Here is a 16,118-nt window from a genome sequence, read left to right as displayed (position 1 = left end):
TTTATCTCCTGAATCACAGCTACTATATGATTAAAAATCACAGCTACTATATGATTAAAATTCATGGATAGGGTGTTGAGAACTTTCACAATAAATGTTCTGGCAAGAACGTCATACTGATTAGGTGCGATCTTGTTTTTAATATCTGACAAACGAGAAAAATATGATTCAATAGACAAGTTTAAATTTCCTTTTTAATATCATCAAATTATTTTGTTGGATCCTGTTAATCCTTTTGTATGTCTTTTCCAATATATCCCAACGCTCCTTTGCTGAGTGAGCCGTAGTAATTTTTTCAAAAATTGATTCAATATATCAATTAATTTACATGCCTTGAGATGGGTTATCATCTGTTTTGGTCAAAAATTAAATGTCACCTTTGTTTTGAGTTTTTGGATAGTACAAATAATATTAAAATTAGGGTTTACCATACTTCAATCTACCGTAACTTTGATACCACTCTGATGGATCCAAAATAATAATCAAACATAAATCCACAGGAACAATCACAAAAAATTTGATATATGAGGCAAAGGAAATTTCTTGACTAATCATACGAGGCTACGGCTACTGTACAATACAAGAAAAAGGAAACAACGAGGCTACTGATTCTTCAAACGAAAACGGCGGCAACAATACTAATCCCTTACTGGCTCACTTCTATTATTATTACTAACAGTCTAACATTATGGGCCAAATCCAATGTAGCTAACTTTACTAATTTACAATGCAACGTATTGTACTAACCAATATATTAATGACACATGACCTCAACTAACATATAACCAAATAAACAAATTACTAAACTTGGTTTATATTGTCCTACAAAAACTCTATGTAAATAAAAGAGTTGTAAGTTGGGTCCATCACTTAAATGTGTTAGACAACCAAACAGTGAATTAATTGCTTCGTCTTTTATGTCTTAGTTCAATAAGGATGGGCTTCTGCTAAAATTGCAGCCACTTCTCTTTCTATCTTAACTTCTCTCTATTTTTTCACCTCTTCTCAAAAAACCTTCTTCGGGAGAAAGTCCAATCCATGGATTTTTTTTTTGTTTTTCTAATAAAGTCTAATAAAGTTTTTCCTAAATTTTCTTAGTAAAAATTTTTCATTTCTCCTAAAAATTTTTAGTGAGAATTTTCGATTCTTCTAAGGATTCCTATGAAGATTTTTGTATTTTTTCATTTTCTAGGGATTCCTTATTTCAATTTCCTTTGAGACCACATGATAGTGGTGCAACTTAATCTTTCCCAACATTAGTATCTTGGCAAAAAAAGGGTGCGTAATTCAATTCAATTGGCCATGAAAGCTGAAAAATGGAAATGTGCAATCACCCTTAAAGAATACGCAACTGACCTTATTAGAAAAGGTAAAAGAAATAAACAATTAATTCATCATTCCTTCAAAATAAAAATCATAAGTATTTCATCTCAGGAATACTTTACTACCAAAATTTGTAGGCAAAACTGCACTCGGCTTTAAGGAATAATATATATTTCGGGAACGAGCAATTGAACTGCACCCTTGTATGTAAGGATTTGCTTGTACGCCTTGTGGTTTGCAAATATCAATTGCACCATAAGAAAAATATCTTGCGATTAATAGACAGAGCTCCCGTCCGGCTGCAGGGAAAATTTTTCGGGGTGGTGCTGCCCGAGTTAGGAGTACCTTCGCCGGTGGCAAAAGGGGCGGAAGACGAAGGACTTGGATGCAAACTAATTCGCTTTCTATCACTTGTTTTTTGATTGATTATTTTAACTGATTATAGATTCTAATTTTGGATAATTAGTTTTTGTAATATTTTCGATTACTTTTGTCTTCTGATCATGAATTTTCTAATCACTAAAAAAGTTAAAATTCATAATCACCCAAAAGAGTAGTTTTTGCTTATCATTAATTTCTGTAATCAGATTTTGTAAAGTCTAAAATAATCAAGAATAGTGCCATAGAAACTCAATTATTCAACTTCAATTTGTAAAGAAAACCGTGACATACAAACTAATGAAAAGGGCAAGTAGTACTTCTTCTTAATTTCTGCATGTTCTATGCTTTAAGTTAAATTGAATTACAAGGGTAATAAATATCCAAAATAAGAAAAAGATGGACATCACTATATTGATCTCTTCTTCTTCTATAACGAGTAGTTTCTTAGTTTTCAAAGCTACTTTAACTGAACGTAATGGACCATTACTGGAGAAACTAATGAATGAACGTGACCTGTGTACCACTTGGCATAGTAAATCAATTAAAGAGAGATTTTTTTTCTTTTCTTTTCTTTTTTATTGGTATGAATATTTTCTGAACTCATTACGAAGCACAGTTTTGGCAGTAAATATGCTGCCATGCAACCAGATATGCATATTAAAATTCCTTCACCAATAACAAAATACTTGTCCTGAACCAACATAAACAGTTTGCAAACTTGCACACTGAAAACTCAAATGGATGCCAATATACTCAATATTCTTGCATACTTTTCCATTTTCAGGACAAAGTATTTATCAAAGAGAAAAATTTATGCAAATTTAATCCAAATGAAAGGGAATCAGCAAAGTAAATTAGCAAGAAGCCTCAAAGAGGGAGACTCAAACCTACCTAACTCCAAATTATGACCAAAGTGAATCGTATGGTCAATAAAATGTACCCATGCAGAGATTTCATCCAGTTGCCAACGTCAATTGGAATTTATGACCAAACTTCACAAAGTTTAAGTTTGGACCAAAGGAGAAGTTTCATATTTTAGATAAAGCTATCTCCTCTTCTAGGTTGAGAATATAAACCCCTAAACTTGATTTATATCACCACTAGGTGTACTTATGACGGACCAAACTACAAGAGCTCTCGTCAAAACACATTTTTATCCATTATAGATAGAAAAATGTGAACGCCAAATATTATCATGAATAATAATTTAGTAAAATAAGTAGTTTGAGAGCTTCTGCATCTTACGAATTTACTAAATTACAATCAACACATGCACAATCTCTTCATATATTTAATTTTCTACAAACACTTGAAATGTAGGTCTATACAATTTACCATTATTTCATAAACAAGGATTTTAAATACAATACTATAATAATACACTCCAAAACACCTAACCATCTACATTAAAAGTTTTTCACACTATCATAAAAGTTTTGAAAGATATCCTCAAAACATCTAATCCATACGTATATTTCCATTGCATGGGCTCATTTTTTTCTGGGCTTAACTAGGGTTGGATCACTCTGAGTCCAACTTTATTAATAGGGAATCAGGTCCAGTCCGCTTTTATTGGCCACTTTATTTTGGTGGGAGTGGGGGACGGCAACGGGTATAATAATTACATGGTCTTTCTGGTGGGGGCCGCAAACAATAGGCGTATCGTATTTTGTTGCAAATTGGATGCCTTTGTAATGGCCCATAACCTATGGATCCACCGCCTCCATCTTTAGGAGCAGAGTTTGTAGGAGAACTTCCGCCGGTCGCCTTGGGAGCACGACTTGGATCCCCTCCCATCATGCTACCCCCACCTTGCCAAAATACAAAACAAAAAAAAGACTATTATCATAAAATTAGATATCACTATCAAAAGGGCAAAAGTCAAGCCATTTTCCTTCTATTCTTTATTTTGATGGAAAAGATTATTGAATCTGCACTAATGACAGAAATACATCAAATCAAACATAACTCAAATACATATAGAGCTGAAATTAATAGATACCACAGATTTGAAAATCAATTTAAATAAATATAACATTAATGCTCCAACATATCATATCTTCTATCCAGATAAATCATTGTAACCCAATAGGTTTATGCATTTTTCTTACAGTAAAAAATATGATTAAAAACTGGTTCAACTTCAAAGAGAAGTTTAGATACGATAATAATAGATGGAGAAATTGCAAATTTGAGAAACTAGATCTACAAAATCTCAAATTTCACAGAAAATGACAAAAACTGAAAAAAAAACCCTCATAAGGAAAAAAAACTTAGGAGAGAATAAAACTTTTATTAAAACAATTTAGGGAAGAAGAAACTCTCACTAGGAGATTCTATGAGAGAATAATCTATCATTAGAAAATTCTACAAAAGAATTTATTGCTACGATAGAAACTAAAAAAACTTAAAGAGAGGACTCCCTTTTATGGAAAAAGACCAAATTTGTCTGATCTCTCTTCCATGAAAAAGGCAGAGAAGATTTTGATTGGAGAATTTTTAGAGAGAACGAGGAAAATAGTGCAATTTCCTTCTACTCTAATTCCCAAATCAACAACTTTCATGCATCAATGACTTGTACCATCATCATCATAGTTTATGGGAAGTGTATCCAATTTAGATGAATGTTTTCGATTAAAGCAAACTCACTGTTGAGCAATTAAAAAAAAAAAACTGTGAATAAGAAAGATGTATACTTACCGCTGCCGCCAAATGTCCGTCCAGAGAGAGCGGGTTGGACTAAAAGGATGGAAATCATCAAAAGCCAAAAGAAGATGAACATAGGAGAAGCAAAAGTCTTGCTCGTCATTGTTTATTTCTATGTGACTGTCTCATAACTTGTACAAGCTCTAGTGCTGTATATATGATTGAGATTCGGAGAAAGATTTGAAAGGATAAGGCTACGTGAACCTTATGAAAAAGTCTTGTGTAGCTGCTGTTTTATTTGACCACATATATCACAAATGAAATTAAAGACTTGCATGGGTCTTCTACTCTTTTCTGTGGCGTCCTTCTGTCACACCATATTAGACGCCTGTGGACTAGAAGGAATCTGTCCTAATTCCTTATTCTGGAGTCTTGTGCTTGAAAGAGACTTAAGTGAAAATTTTTGAGGTAAGCTCAATTCGTCATGAAATAAGAATTGTTGTCAATTCTCTTATAAACTTTGCAAGTGTCAAGTGTAATCTAAGAGGAGGAGTGAATTAAGTTGTATAAAAACTAGATAAGTTATGGCTGATTTTATCTAATTTTAACTAACCAAATTTATCTAAATGATCACAAACTAAAGCGAGTAAGTAGAAAACAATAAAGATGAGGCAAGTATAGCACCTAAATGAGCAAACAATGAGCAATAGATTAAATAAAGTAAACCAAATGAAATGGTACTCTCATGATACCAAGGTACACTTCCAAGCTTCTCCAAGATCGAAGTTGATCCATTAAAAAAGTTCGTCAAAATTGATGAAACAATGCCACTTTGTACAAAGAAATGATTACCTTTACTCACATTAATCTCTCCTTAGTTGAGTGAAAAGGTTTTACACTTCCTATATATCTAACCTTTCCAAGCTAAAATTGAATTGCTCACAATTACAATGAAGAATTTTACAAGCTTTTCAACCTCATAAAAAACTACAAGTGAACAAGAGAGAGAGTATTTTTTAAACCAAAATTACTCTAGAGAGCTCATAATTGATATAGACAAAAGTTGTTAATGAGTTTAGACTTTATCGTATTTATAGGACCCCAAAAATTGATCGAAAATGCCCTCTAATGGTCAATCATTTAATGCAGAAAAAACGACTGTTGAAAGTTGAAACTATCAGATTTCTGATCGTTATGCTAGCGTTCGATACAATCGTTTAATCAAGGATGAGAAGCTTTCTTGTGTAGATGTTCAGATGGCCAATGCAAGTTCTCCTTCGTCCAAGAGTCCGTCCGACAGATGACCAGAGGATTCCAACTTGGCTTTTGAATTTTTCGAATGGTCGATAGGGATGCCCTTCAAGATTTATATTTGCTCTTCCATCTTTGGACAGCCGATCCTTGTTTCTTGTGTTCAAAACTGTGTCTGAAGATGGATGTAATTCCTTTGAAGGTTGCTTTGTACGTCCAATCCTCCTGGGTGTGTTTGAAGCTGCGTCCAACTGATAGGGACACCGTTCCTTTCTTCTTGCTTTTCTTTGTTTTCCTTTTTCCCAAGTGATTGAGCACCTGTTCTATCAGAATTTTCATTGAAAAATATTAATTCAAATAATCATTTTAGCTTGTTAATCATCATAACAAAGGATTGAGGGACTGAAGTCTTCAAAGTTATTGGGGATTTTGAATTCTTAATTTCTTAGTACACATGTATATATATGGCTATTAGATGTAAAACTATTGGGTTGAAAAAAAATGTGCTCCATCATCCCGTATGTGTTCATGGTAATTGGGAGTTGTGGGATCATACTGGTGATGATATTGAGGTATAAGATCTATTAAATATCTTCTACCTATTGTTTTAGACGTTTTATCTACTGTAATTCCTCAGTTGATAAAACTTGGACATTTCACTTAAAAAGACGCTTGGATTCAATTCACTAGCACAAATTTTGGCCTAATTTCCAAGGATGATATACCTCTGAAATGGATAAATTAAGCAGTCCATTTAGTGAAAAATGCGGATGACTTTCATGACGTTCGTGGATGGCTGACTTTTCTAAATCCAAATCTAGCGCTTTCAACTGATTGAAACTTGTGCGATCTCTGCAAAAATGAAGGTACCGATAATCGCTAAAGTGGGGCTAGGATCATTCTATTTTTCATTGGATATATAAAAAAAAGAATTGAAGTTTTAAGTTTCAACTAGAGGATGGTTGTCCACTTTCCAATTTGTGTAAAACTCGGACGACTTTCATCACGTTCGTGGATGGCTGACTTTTCTAAATCCAAATCTAGCGCTTTCAACTGAATGAAACATGTGTGGTCTCTGCAAAAATGAAGGTACCAATAATCGCTAAAGTGGGGCTGGGATCATTCTATTTTTCACTGGTTACTTAAAAAAAAAACAAGAAGTTTGAAGTTTCGACTAGAGGATGTGTGACGCCCCCACTTCATCCTAAAGCGAACCAAAGGGTATCCACGGGACGCCTGCCTAACTATCGCCAGGACTCAAGCAATTTCATTCAAGCTTAATGCCAGACCGAACGTCACAACAAGATAGAATAACATAAACACAATAATGCGGAAGCGTTCAAGCTTAACAATCATCCATTATCCAACCCATACATGGGGTGTTCAAAATACAACTCAAATCCAAAATATACGTCAGGTCCAAATATTACACTTCAATTCCAAAAGTACAACCCAAACCAAGGGCATAGCCAAAATCTAATAGAAACCCTAAAACAAAAGTACATCAGGAGGGTTTCTCCACATTTTCCCGAGATTCAATCCTGTTAAGGAAAACAAATCTATAGGGTGAGCAAAACGCTCGTGAGGCCAAGAACACACATGCAAGCACGTAGTTCAAATAACAATCTCAATTACGAGCTAAACAATAATATATTTCAATAATTGACAATTCACCAAAGGAAATTTATCAGTAACAATTCAAGGATATAGTAGCTCTCAGGAGCTAAGTTCCACTTGCTTTGTCGATGTCACTCGTATACCTTTCCCCGATGACATATGCAGCCATTGCATTCAATCTCATTCAATATCATTCAATATCATTTATTCAAATGAGAACGAGTGAGATAAAGTACACACTCGTCTCCATTCCTAAAATCAGTAATCATTCATAACAATTAAGCACGTATCAAGTACTCATACACTTGACACTCACCAAGTATTAAGTGCAAGTAAGGTCAAGGAAAGTTCAAGCGTCCACCGTGGGATCCTCTTGAAGGTCCTAATGTGCGCCTGAGCAAATAATAGTGCATTATTATTCACACAACCCAATTATCGAGAAATAATTCGTGCACTATTATAATCTAGGGAATTTTGTGAAAAGGAACCTTAATTACTTGTAAATCGAGGTTCGAGTGGCGTTTCATAAAGTACAGGAGCATTTGGGTTTTTATCTTAGAAATCGAGGTTAAAACGTTTGCATAATGTCGAAAGAATAAAGAGTTCTTGGAAAACTCTATTTTCTTGAAAGTTGGAAAATTTCAGTTTTGATATGGATCTTTGAAAAATTATATCTCATTTGATACAAGTCTAAAATTGGAAAACTTTATACCGTTGGAAACCTCTTGGAAAGTACTAAAAGTTCTTAGAAGACTCTTTTCCACGAATCTAAGTGAAAAGTACTCAAAAATGAGCTTGAAATCACTGTTCTAGAATGTTCAGGATTGAGCCGGGGTTGGTTTTTTTTCGCTAACTTTGGAAATTTGGCAGAATTCACTCGTTGCAAACCTGCCCTTGAAATTTATAAATCAATTAGAGGTGCAAGTAAGGTTTAGGACAGAACAAGCGGATCGAGAATCGGAGTTTCGAGCACCAAGATATGGTAGGTCAAAGTTGGGGAAAATTCAAGACTCTTGAACAATTTCCAGATTTGGGTTTCCGACTTTGGACCTTTAGTTAACTATCAAAACGGACTTGGATTGGTACCAAATTTTGTAGTATAGTACTCCTATATGAAGGGTATCTCTCTATCAAATTTCGTGGAAAAATACCTTCGGGAAGGTGGTTAACCAATCAACCAAAGTTTTGAAATTTTATAGTGTCTCGTTTCAAAAATTAATTTCCGGAAGCGTGTTTAGTGAAAATAGTGAATAGTGCTTGAAAATTTTATCTGCTTGAGAGCACGATAAACTTGGAATATTGGAGACTTGTACAATAGTCCTAAAATAGGTAATTTTATGTTTAAGTACTCAAGTGATAGTTAGTAGTATAATCGTTATAAGAATTTTTCGAAGGTTTCGCGTCATAGCGTTCAGATGGACAGTACGCGTTTTCACACGCGCGACTTTATTTGAGGGACTTTAGACCCTTATTTCGGGACAATTAAGAGTGAATAATATTTATATGATTACAAGTGCATTAGAGGTTTAGTGCACTAGTGAACCAAACGAGAGAGAAAATCGAGCCCTAATCGCGCCAAACGCACCCTATGAAGAGTTGACTTATGGGTGATTTGTGGCCACAAGCTTGTAGCTTCTCAAGAAAACCAATTTTGATCAAAATCACTCTCCCTCCTCTCTCTCTTGGTTCGGCCAGCAGCATTGGAGAAACTAACATTTACTCTCTCAATTTTACTTCACAAATCTTCACAAAAACTCATTCAAATCCCACCAAATTTGAACTACACCTAGCCTATCACTTGGAGAGACCATTTAGCTAGGAAGAAGGAGAGCTTTCACGGTTTTCTTGGAGCATTTGAAGGGCCGAAAATTCTGATCTAAGAACACCAAGAAGGTATACCATGGTCCAACACCTTAAACTTGATTTATGGTAGTAGAAATGCATCTCTAAGCACTTGCATGTAAGTGGATGACTTGATATTGTTGGAAAAATTGGAAAGTGGGCTCTATGAACTCCCACTCTTAGGTTGTTACTGATTTTGTGGTTGATGATATTTATAATGTTGGTTTAGTGTTTGAAATGGTGGATTAATGGTGTATAATTAGTAGAAACTTCAAGGAACTCATGGGGTAGAAATCTCTGATTTTGCCCCTGACTTGTTCGGTTATTTTAAGGCCAATTTTTTATGATCTAATGGCTTGAATATGATTTTTATATGTTGTATTAGTTGTGTAAAAATTTTCATTGGAAAATATTGAGGTTTGGTTGGGCAAATGAATTTCTTTGTGAAACTAGTCAAGCTGGAAAACTGTTTCCGTGTAGCTCTGTCCAGCAATAGTGTTTCGGCCGTAACTCTGTCCTCCGACGTCAAAATTGAGTGTCGTCAGTGGCATTTGAAACTAGATATCCACACCTTTCCAACGGTATAAAATGCATGTTCTGGTTCCAAGTGTGTGAGCCAAACCAATCGTTTTAAGAAGGCTGCCCTGTTTCTCTGTTCTGCTGGAACGATTTGATGATGCTGCAACTTTAGGCTTAATTTCGAGCCAGTTGCATGCTGAATCTTAAAATGATTTATTCTGTGAAATTATAGCGCCCTATGAATGTATTTTCCAACACTATCAACCATGCTCAATTCTGAGTTAAATTGAGTGAGTCATGATCAAAATACGGTGACTGCCCTGTTCTTGAAAACCCTTGGATTTGGACAGTTTTGATGTGAGACTTGTTGTGGTCTTACTAAATGAATTTCTTGGTGCTAAACACCTACCAAATGTACCATGTATATTCCTTAGACTTTGCTTGCACAAATGAACCATGTTTGGAGGTTTTCCTTAGCCGAATGTTTGGAAACGGAGAGAAATGGAGCTAAAGGCAGTTTTGCCTTAGTAATTTCAAAACTTTGGTTGATTGGTTAACCACCTTCCCGAAGGTATTTTTCCACGAAATTTGATAGAGAGATACCCTTCATATAGGAGTACTATACTACAAAATTTGGTACCAATCCAAGTCCGTTTTGATAGTTAACTAAAGGTCCAAAGTCGGAAACCCAAATCTGGAAATTGTTCAAGAGTCTTGAACGGTATAAAGTTTTCCAATTTTAGACTTGTATCAAATGAGATATAATTTTTCAAAGATCCATATCAAAACTGAAATTTTCCAACTTTCAAGAAAATAGAGTTTTCCAAGAACTCTTTATTCTTTCGACATTATGCAAACGTTTTAACCTCGATTTCTAAGATAAAAACCCAAATGCTCCTGTACTTTATGAAACGCCACTCGAACCTCGATTTACAAGTAATTAAGGTTCCTTTTCACAAAATTCCCTAGATTATAATAGTGCACGAATTATTTCTCGATAATTGGGTTGTGTGAATAATAATGCACTATTATTTGCTCAGGCGCACATTAGGACCTTCAAGAGGATCCCACGGTGGACGCTTGAACTTTCCTTGACCTTACTTGCACTTAATACTTGGTGAGTGTCAAGTGTATGAGTACTTGATACGTGCTTAATTGTTATGAATGATTACTGATTTTAGGAATGGAGACGAGTGTGTACTTTATCTCACTCGTTCTCATTTGAATAAATGATATTGAATGATATTGAATGAGATTGAATGCAATGGCTGCATACGTCGCTGGAGTGAATCTCCCAGACACACAATTGTAAATGGGGGACGCCCAAACTCATAGGCTGACCTGGGACTCGAGCCGGCATGGGCTTGGTCGGGAACCTAGGCGTGCCATGAAACAAATAAGCTCGACCTATTGAGAGGTCTTGCTTGGCATACTCGTGGAGTATTGCCTCATACATGTCTTGCGGGCCCGAGTGGGTGTTCGGTGGACGGAAAGAAGTAAGTGGTGATCTACGGATTGGAAATACCGACCCAGTTGACGGAGTGTCATCGGGGAAAGGTATACGAGTGACATCGACAAAGCAAGTGGAACTTAGCTCCTGAGAGCTACTATATCCTTGAATTGTTACTGATAAATTTCCTTTGGTGAATTGTCAATTATTGAAATATATTATTGTTTAGCTCGTAATTGAGATTGTTATTTGAACTACGTGCTTGCATGTGTGTTCTTGGCCTCACGAGCGTTTTGCTCACCCTATAGATTTGTTTTCCTTAACAGGATTGAATCTCGGGAAAATGTGGAGAAACCCTCCTGATGTACTTTTGTTTTAGGGTTTCTATTAGATTTTGGCTATGCCCTTGGTTTGGGTTGTACTTTTGGAATTGAAGTGTAATATTTGGACCTGACGTATATTTTGGATTTGAGTTGTATTTTGAACACCCCATGTATGGGTTGGATAATGGATGATTGTTAAGCTTGAACGCTTCCGCATTATTGTGTTTATGTTATTCTATCTTGTTGTGACGTTCGGTCTGGCATTAAGCTTGAATGAAATTGCTTGAGTCCTGGCGATAGTTAGGCAGGCGTCCCGTGGATACCCTTTGGTTCGCTTTAGGATGAAGTGGGGGCGTCACACATCCTCTAGTCGAAACTTCAAACTTCTTGTTTTTTTTTTAAGTAACCAGTGAAAAATAGAATGATCCCAGCCCCACTTTAGCGATTATTGGTACCTTCATTTTTGCAGAGACCACACATGTTTCATTCAGTTGAAAGCGCTAGATTTGGATTTAGAAAAGTCAGCCATCCACGAACGTGATGAAAGTCGTCCGAGTTTTACACAAATTGGAAAGTGGACAACCATCCTCTAGTTGAAACTTAAAACTTCAATTCTTTTTTTTATATATCCAATGAAAAATAGAATGATCCTAGCCCCACTTTAGCGATTATCGGTACCTTCATTTTTGCAGAGATCGCACAAGTTTCAATCAGTTGAAAGCGCTAGATTTGGATTTAGAAAAGTCAGCCATCCACGAACGTCATGAAAGTCATCCGCATTTTTCACTAAATGGACTGCTTAATTTATCCATTTCAGAGGTATATCATCCTTGGAAATTAGGCCAAAATTTGTGCTAGTGAATTGAATCCAAGCGTCTTTTTAAGTGAAATGTCCAAGTTTTATCAACTGAGGAATTACAGTAGATAAAACGTCTAAAACAATAGGTAGAAGATATTTAATAGATCTTATACCTCAATATCATCACCAGTATGATCCCACAACTCCCAATTACCATGAACACATACGGGATGATGGAGCACATTTTTTTTCAACCCAATAGTTTTACATCTAATAGCCATATATATACATGTGTACTAAGAAATTAAGAATTCAAAATCCCCAATAACTTTGAAGACTTCAGTCCCTCAATCCTTTGTTATGATGATTAACAAGCTAAAATGATTATTTGAATTAATATTTTTCAATGAAAATTCTGATAGAACAGGTGCTCAATCACTTGGGAAAAAGGAAAACAAAGAAAAGCAAGAAGAAAGGAACGGTGTCCCTATCAGTTGGACGCAGCTTCAAACACACCCAGGAGGATTGGACGTACAAAGCAACCTTCAAAGGAATTACATCCATCTTCAGACACAGTTTTGAACACAAGAAACAAGGATCGGCTGTCCAAAGATGGAAGAGCAAATATAAATCTTGAAGGGCATCCCTATCGACCATTCGAAAAATTCAAAAGCCAAGTTGGAATCCTCTGGTCATCTGTCGGACGGACTCTTGGACGAAGGAGAACTTGCATTGGCCATCTGAACATCTACACAAGAAAGCTTCTCATCCTTGATTAAACGATTGTATCGAACGCTAGCATAACGATCAGAAATCTGATAGTTTCAACTTTCAACAGTCGTTTTTTCTGCATTAAATGATTGACCATTAGAGGGCATTTTCGATCAATTTTTGGGGTCCTATAAATACGATAAAGTCTAAACTCATTAACAACTTTTGTCTATATCAATTATGAGCTCTCTAGAGTAATTTTGGTTTAAAAAATACTCTCTCTCTTGTTCACTTGTAGTTTTTTATGAGGTTGAAAAGCTTGTAAAATTCTTCATTGTAATTGTGAGCAATTCAATTTTAGCTTGGAAAGGTTAGATATATAGGAAGTGTAAAACCTTTTCACTCAACTAAGGAGAGATTAATGTGAGTAAAGGTAATCATTTCTTTGTACAAAGTGGCATTGTTTCATCAATTTTGACGAACTTTTTTAATGGATCAACTTCGATCTTGGAGAAGCTTGGAAGTGTACCTTGGTATCATGAGAGTACCATTTCATTTGGTTTACTTTATTTAATCTATTGCTCATTGTTTGCTCATTTAGGTGCTATACTTGCCTCATCTTTATTGTTTTCTACTTACTCGCTTTAGTTTGTGATCATTTAGATAAATTTGGTTAGTTAAAATTAGATAAAATCAGCCATAACTTATCTAGTTTTTATACAACTTAATTCACTCCTCCTCTTAGATTACACTTGACACTTGCAAAGTTTATAAGAGAATTGACAACAATTCTTATTTCATGACGAATTGAGCTTACCTCAAAAATTTTCACTTAAGTCTCTTTCAAGCACAAGACTCCAGAATAAGGAATTAGGACAGATTCCTTCTAGTCCACAGGCGTCTAATATGGTGTGACAGAAGGACGCCACAGAAAAGAGTAGAAGACCCATGCAAGTCTTTAATTTCATTTGTGATATATGTGGTCAAATAAAACAGCAGCTACACAAGACTTTTTCATAAGGTTCACGTAGCCTTATCCTTTCAAATCTTTCTCCGAATCTCAATCATATATACAGCACTAGAGCTTGTACAAGTTATGAGACAGTCACATAGAAATAAACAATGACGAGCAAGACTTTTGCTTCTCCTATGTTCATCTTCTTTTGGCTTTTGATGATTTCCATCCTTTTAGTCCAACCCGCTCTCTCTGGACGGACATTTGGCGGCAGCGGTAAGTATACATCTTTCTTATTCACAGTTTTTTTTTTTTAATTGCTCAACAGTGAGTTTGCTTTAATCGAAAACATTCATCTAAATTGGATACACTTCCCATAAACTATGATGATGATGGTACAAGTCATTGATGCATGAAAGTTGTTGATTTGGGAATTAGAGTAGAAGGAAATTGCACTATTTTCCTCGTTCTCTCTAAAAATTCTCCAATCAAAATCTTCTCTGCCTTTTTCATGGAAGAGAGATCAGACAAATTTGGTCTTTTTCCATAAAAGGGAGTCCTCTCTTTAAGTTTTTTTAGTTTCTATCGTAGCAATAAATTCTTTTGTAGAATTTTCTAATGATAGATTATTCTCTCATAGAATCTCCTAGTGAGAGTTTCTTCTTCCCTAAATTGTTTTAATAAAAGTTTTATTCTCTCCTAAGTTTTTTTTCCTTATGAGGGTTTTTTTTTCAGTTTTTGTCATTTTCTGTGAAATTTGAGATTTTGTAGATCTAGTTTCTCAAATTTGCAATTTCTCCATCTATTATTATCGTATCTAAACTTCTCTTTGAAGTTGAACCAGTTTTTAATCATATTTTTTACTGTAAGAAAAATGCATAAACCTATTGGGTTACAATGATTTATCTGGATAGAAGATATGATATGTTGGAGCATTAATGTTATATTTATTTAAATTGATTTTCAAATCTGTGGTATCTATTAATTTCAGCTCTATATGTATTTGAGTTATGTTTGATTTGATGTATTTCTGTCATTAGTGCAGATTCAATAATCTTTTCCATCAAAATAAAGAATAGAAGGAAAATGGCTTGACTTTTGCCCTTTTGATAGTGATATCTAATTTTATGATAATAGTCTTTTTTTTGTTTTGTATTTTGGCAAGGTGGGGGTAGCATGATGGGAGGGGATCCAAGTCGTGCTCCCAAGGCGACCGGCGGAAGTTCTCCTACAAACTCTGCTCCTAAAGATGGAGGCGGTGGATCCATAGGTTATGGGCCATTACAAAGGCATCCAATTTGCAACAAAATACGATACGCCTATTGTTTGCGGCCCCCACCAGAAAGACCATGTAATTATTATACCCGTTGCCGTCCCCCACTCCCACCAAAATAAAGTGGCCAATAAAAGCGGACTGGACCTGATTCCCTATTAATAAAGTTGGACTCAGAGTGATCCAACCCTAGTTAAGCCCAGAAAAAAATGAGCCCATGCAATGGAAATATACGTATGGATTAGATGTTTTGAGGATATCTTTCAAAACTTTTATGATAGTGTGAAAAACTTTTAATGTAGATGGTTAGGTGTTTTGGAGTGTATTATTATAGTATTGTATTTAAAATCCTTGTTTATGAAATAATGGTAAATTGTATAGACCTACATTTCAAGTGTTTGTAGAAAATTAAATATATGAAGAGATTGTGCATGTGTTGATTGTAATTTAGTAAATTCGTAAGATGCAGAAGCTCTCAAACTACTTATTTTACTAAATTATTATTCATGATAATATTTGGCGTTCACATTTTTCTATCTATAATGGATAAAAATGTGTTTTGACGAGAGCTCTTGTAGTTTGGTCCGTCATAAGTACACCTAGTGGTGATATAAATCAAGTTTAGGGGTTTATATTCTCAACCTAGAAGAGGAGATAGCTTTATCTAAAATATGAAACTTCTCCTTTGGTCCAAACTTAAACTTTGTGAAGTTTGGTCATAAATTCCAATTGACGTTGGCAACTGGATGAAATCTCTGCATGGGTACATTTTATTGACCATACGATTCACTTTGGTCATAATTTGGAGTTAGGTAGGTTTGAGTCTCCCTCTTTGAGGCTTCTTGCTAATTTACTTTGCTGATTCCCTTTCATTTGGATTAAATTTGCATAAATTTTTCTCTTTGATAAATACTTTGTCCTGAAAATGGAAAAGTATGCAAGAATATTGAGTATATTGGCATCCATTTGAGTTTTCAGTGTGCAAGTTTGCAAACTGTTTATGTTGGTTCAGGACAAGTATTTTGTTA

At 35.1% G+C, this 16,118-nt stretch overlaps 2 long non-coding RNA genes across 2 annotated transcripts; one reads left to right on the top strand and one right to left on the bottom strand.

Annotated features, from left to right (window-relative positions):
• Nucleotides 1-2,975: 2,975 nt before the first annotated feature.
• On the bottom strand, nt 2,976-4,907 carry LOC140038225 (uncharacterized). Its single transcript, XR_011842033.1, has 2 exons — nt 4,405-4,907; nt 2,976-3,515 (listed from the first exon to the last, which is right to left on the bottom strand). It is a non-coding gene; the product is annotated as an uncharacterized lncRNA (long non-coding RNA).
• Nucleotides 4,908-13,590: 8,683 nt separating this feature from the next.
• LOC113736708 (uncharacterized) lies at nt 13,591-15,522 on the top strand. Its single transcript, XR_003459819.2, has 2 exons — nt 13,591-14,093; nt 14,983-15,522. It is a non-coding gene; the product is annotated as an uncharacterized lncRNA (long non-coding RNA).
• Nucleotides 15,523-16,118: the final 596 nt, after the last annotated feature.

The sequence above is a fragment of the Coffea arabica genome, chromosome 3e (genome assembly GCF_036785885.1).
Source record: "Coffea arabica cultivar ET-39 chromosome 3e, Coffea Arabica ET-39 HiFi, whole genome shotgun sequence".
Taxonomy (NCBI): domain Eukaryota; kingdom Viridiplantae; phylum Streptophyta; class Magnoliopsida; order Gentianales; family Rubiaceae; genus Coffea; species Coffea arabica.
The sequence above is the reverse complement of the archived record's forward strand: the minus strand, read 5'-3'. Positions and strand labels throughout refer to the sequence as shown.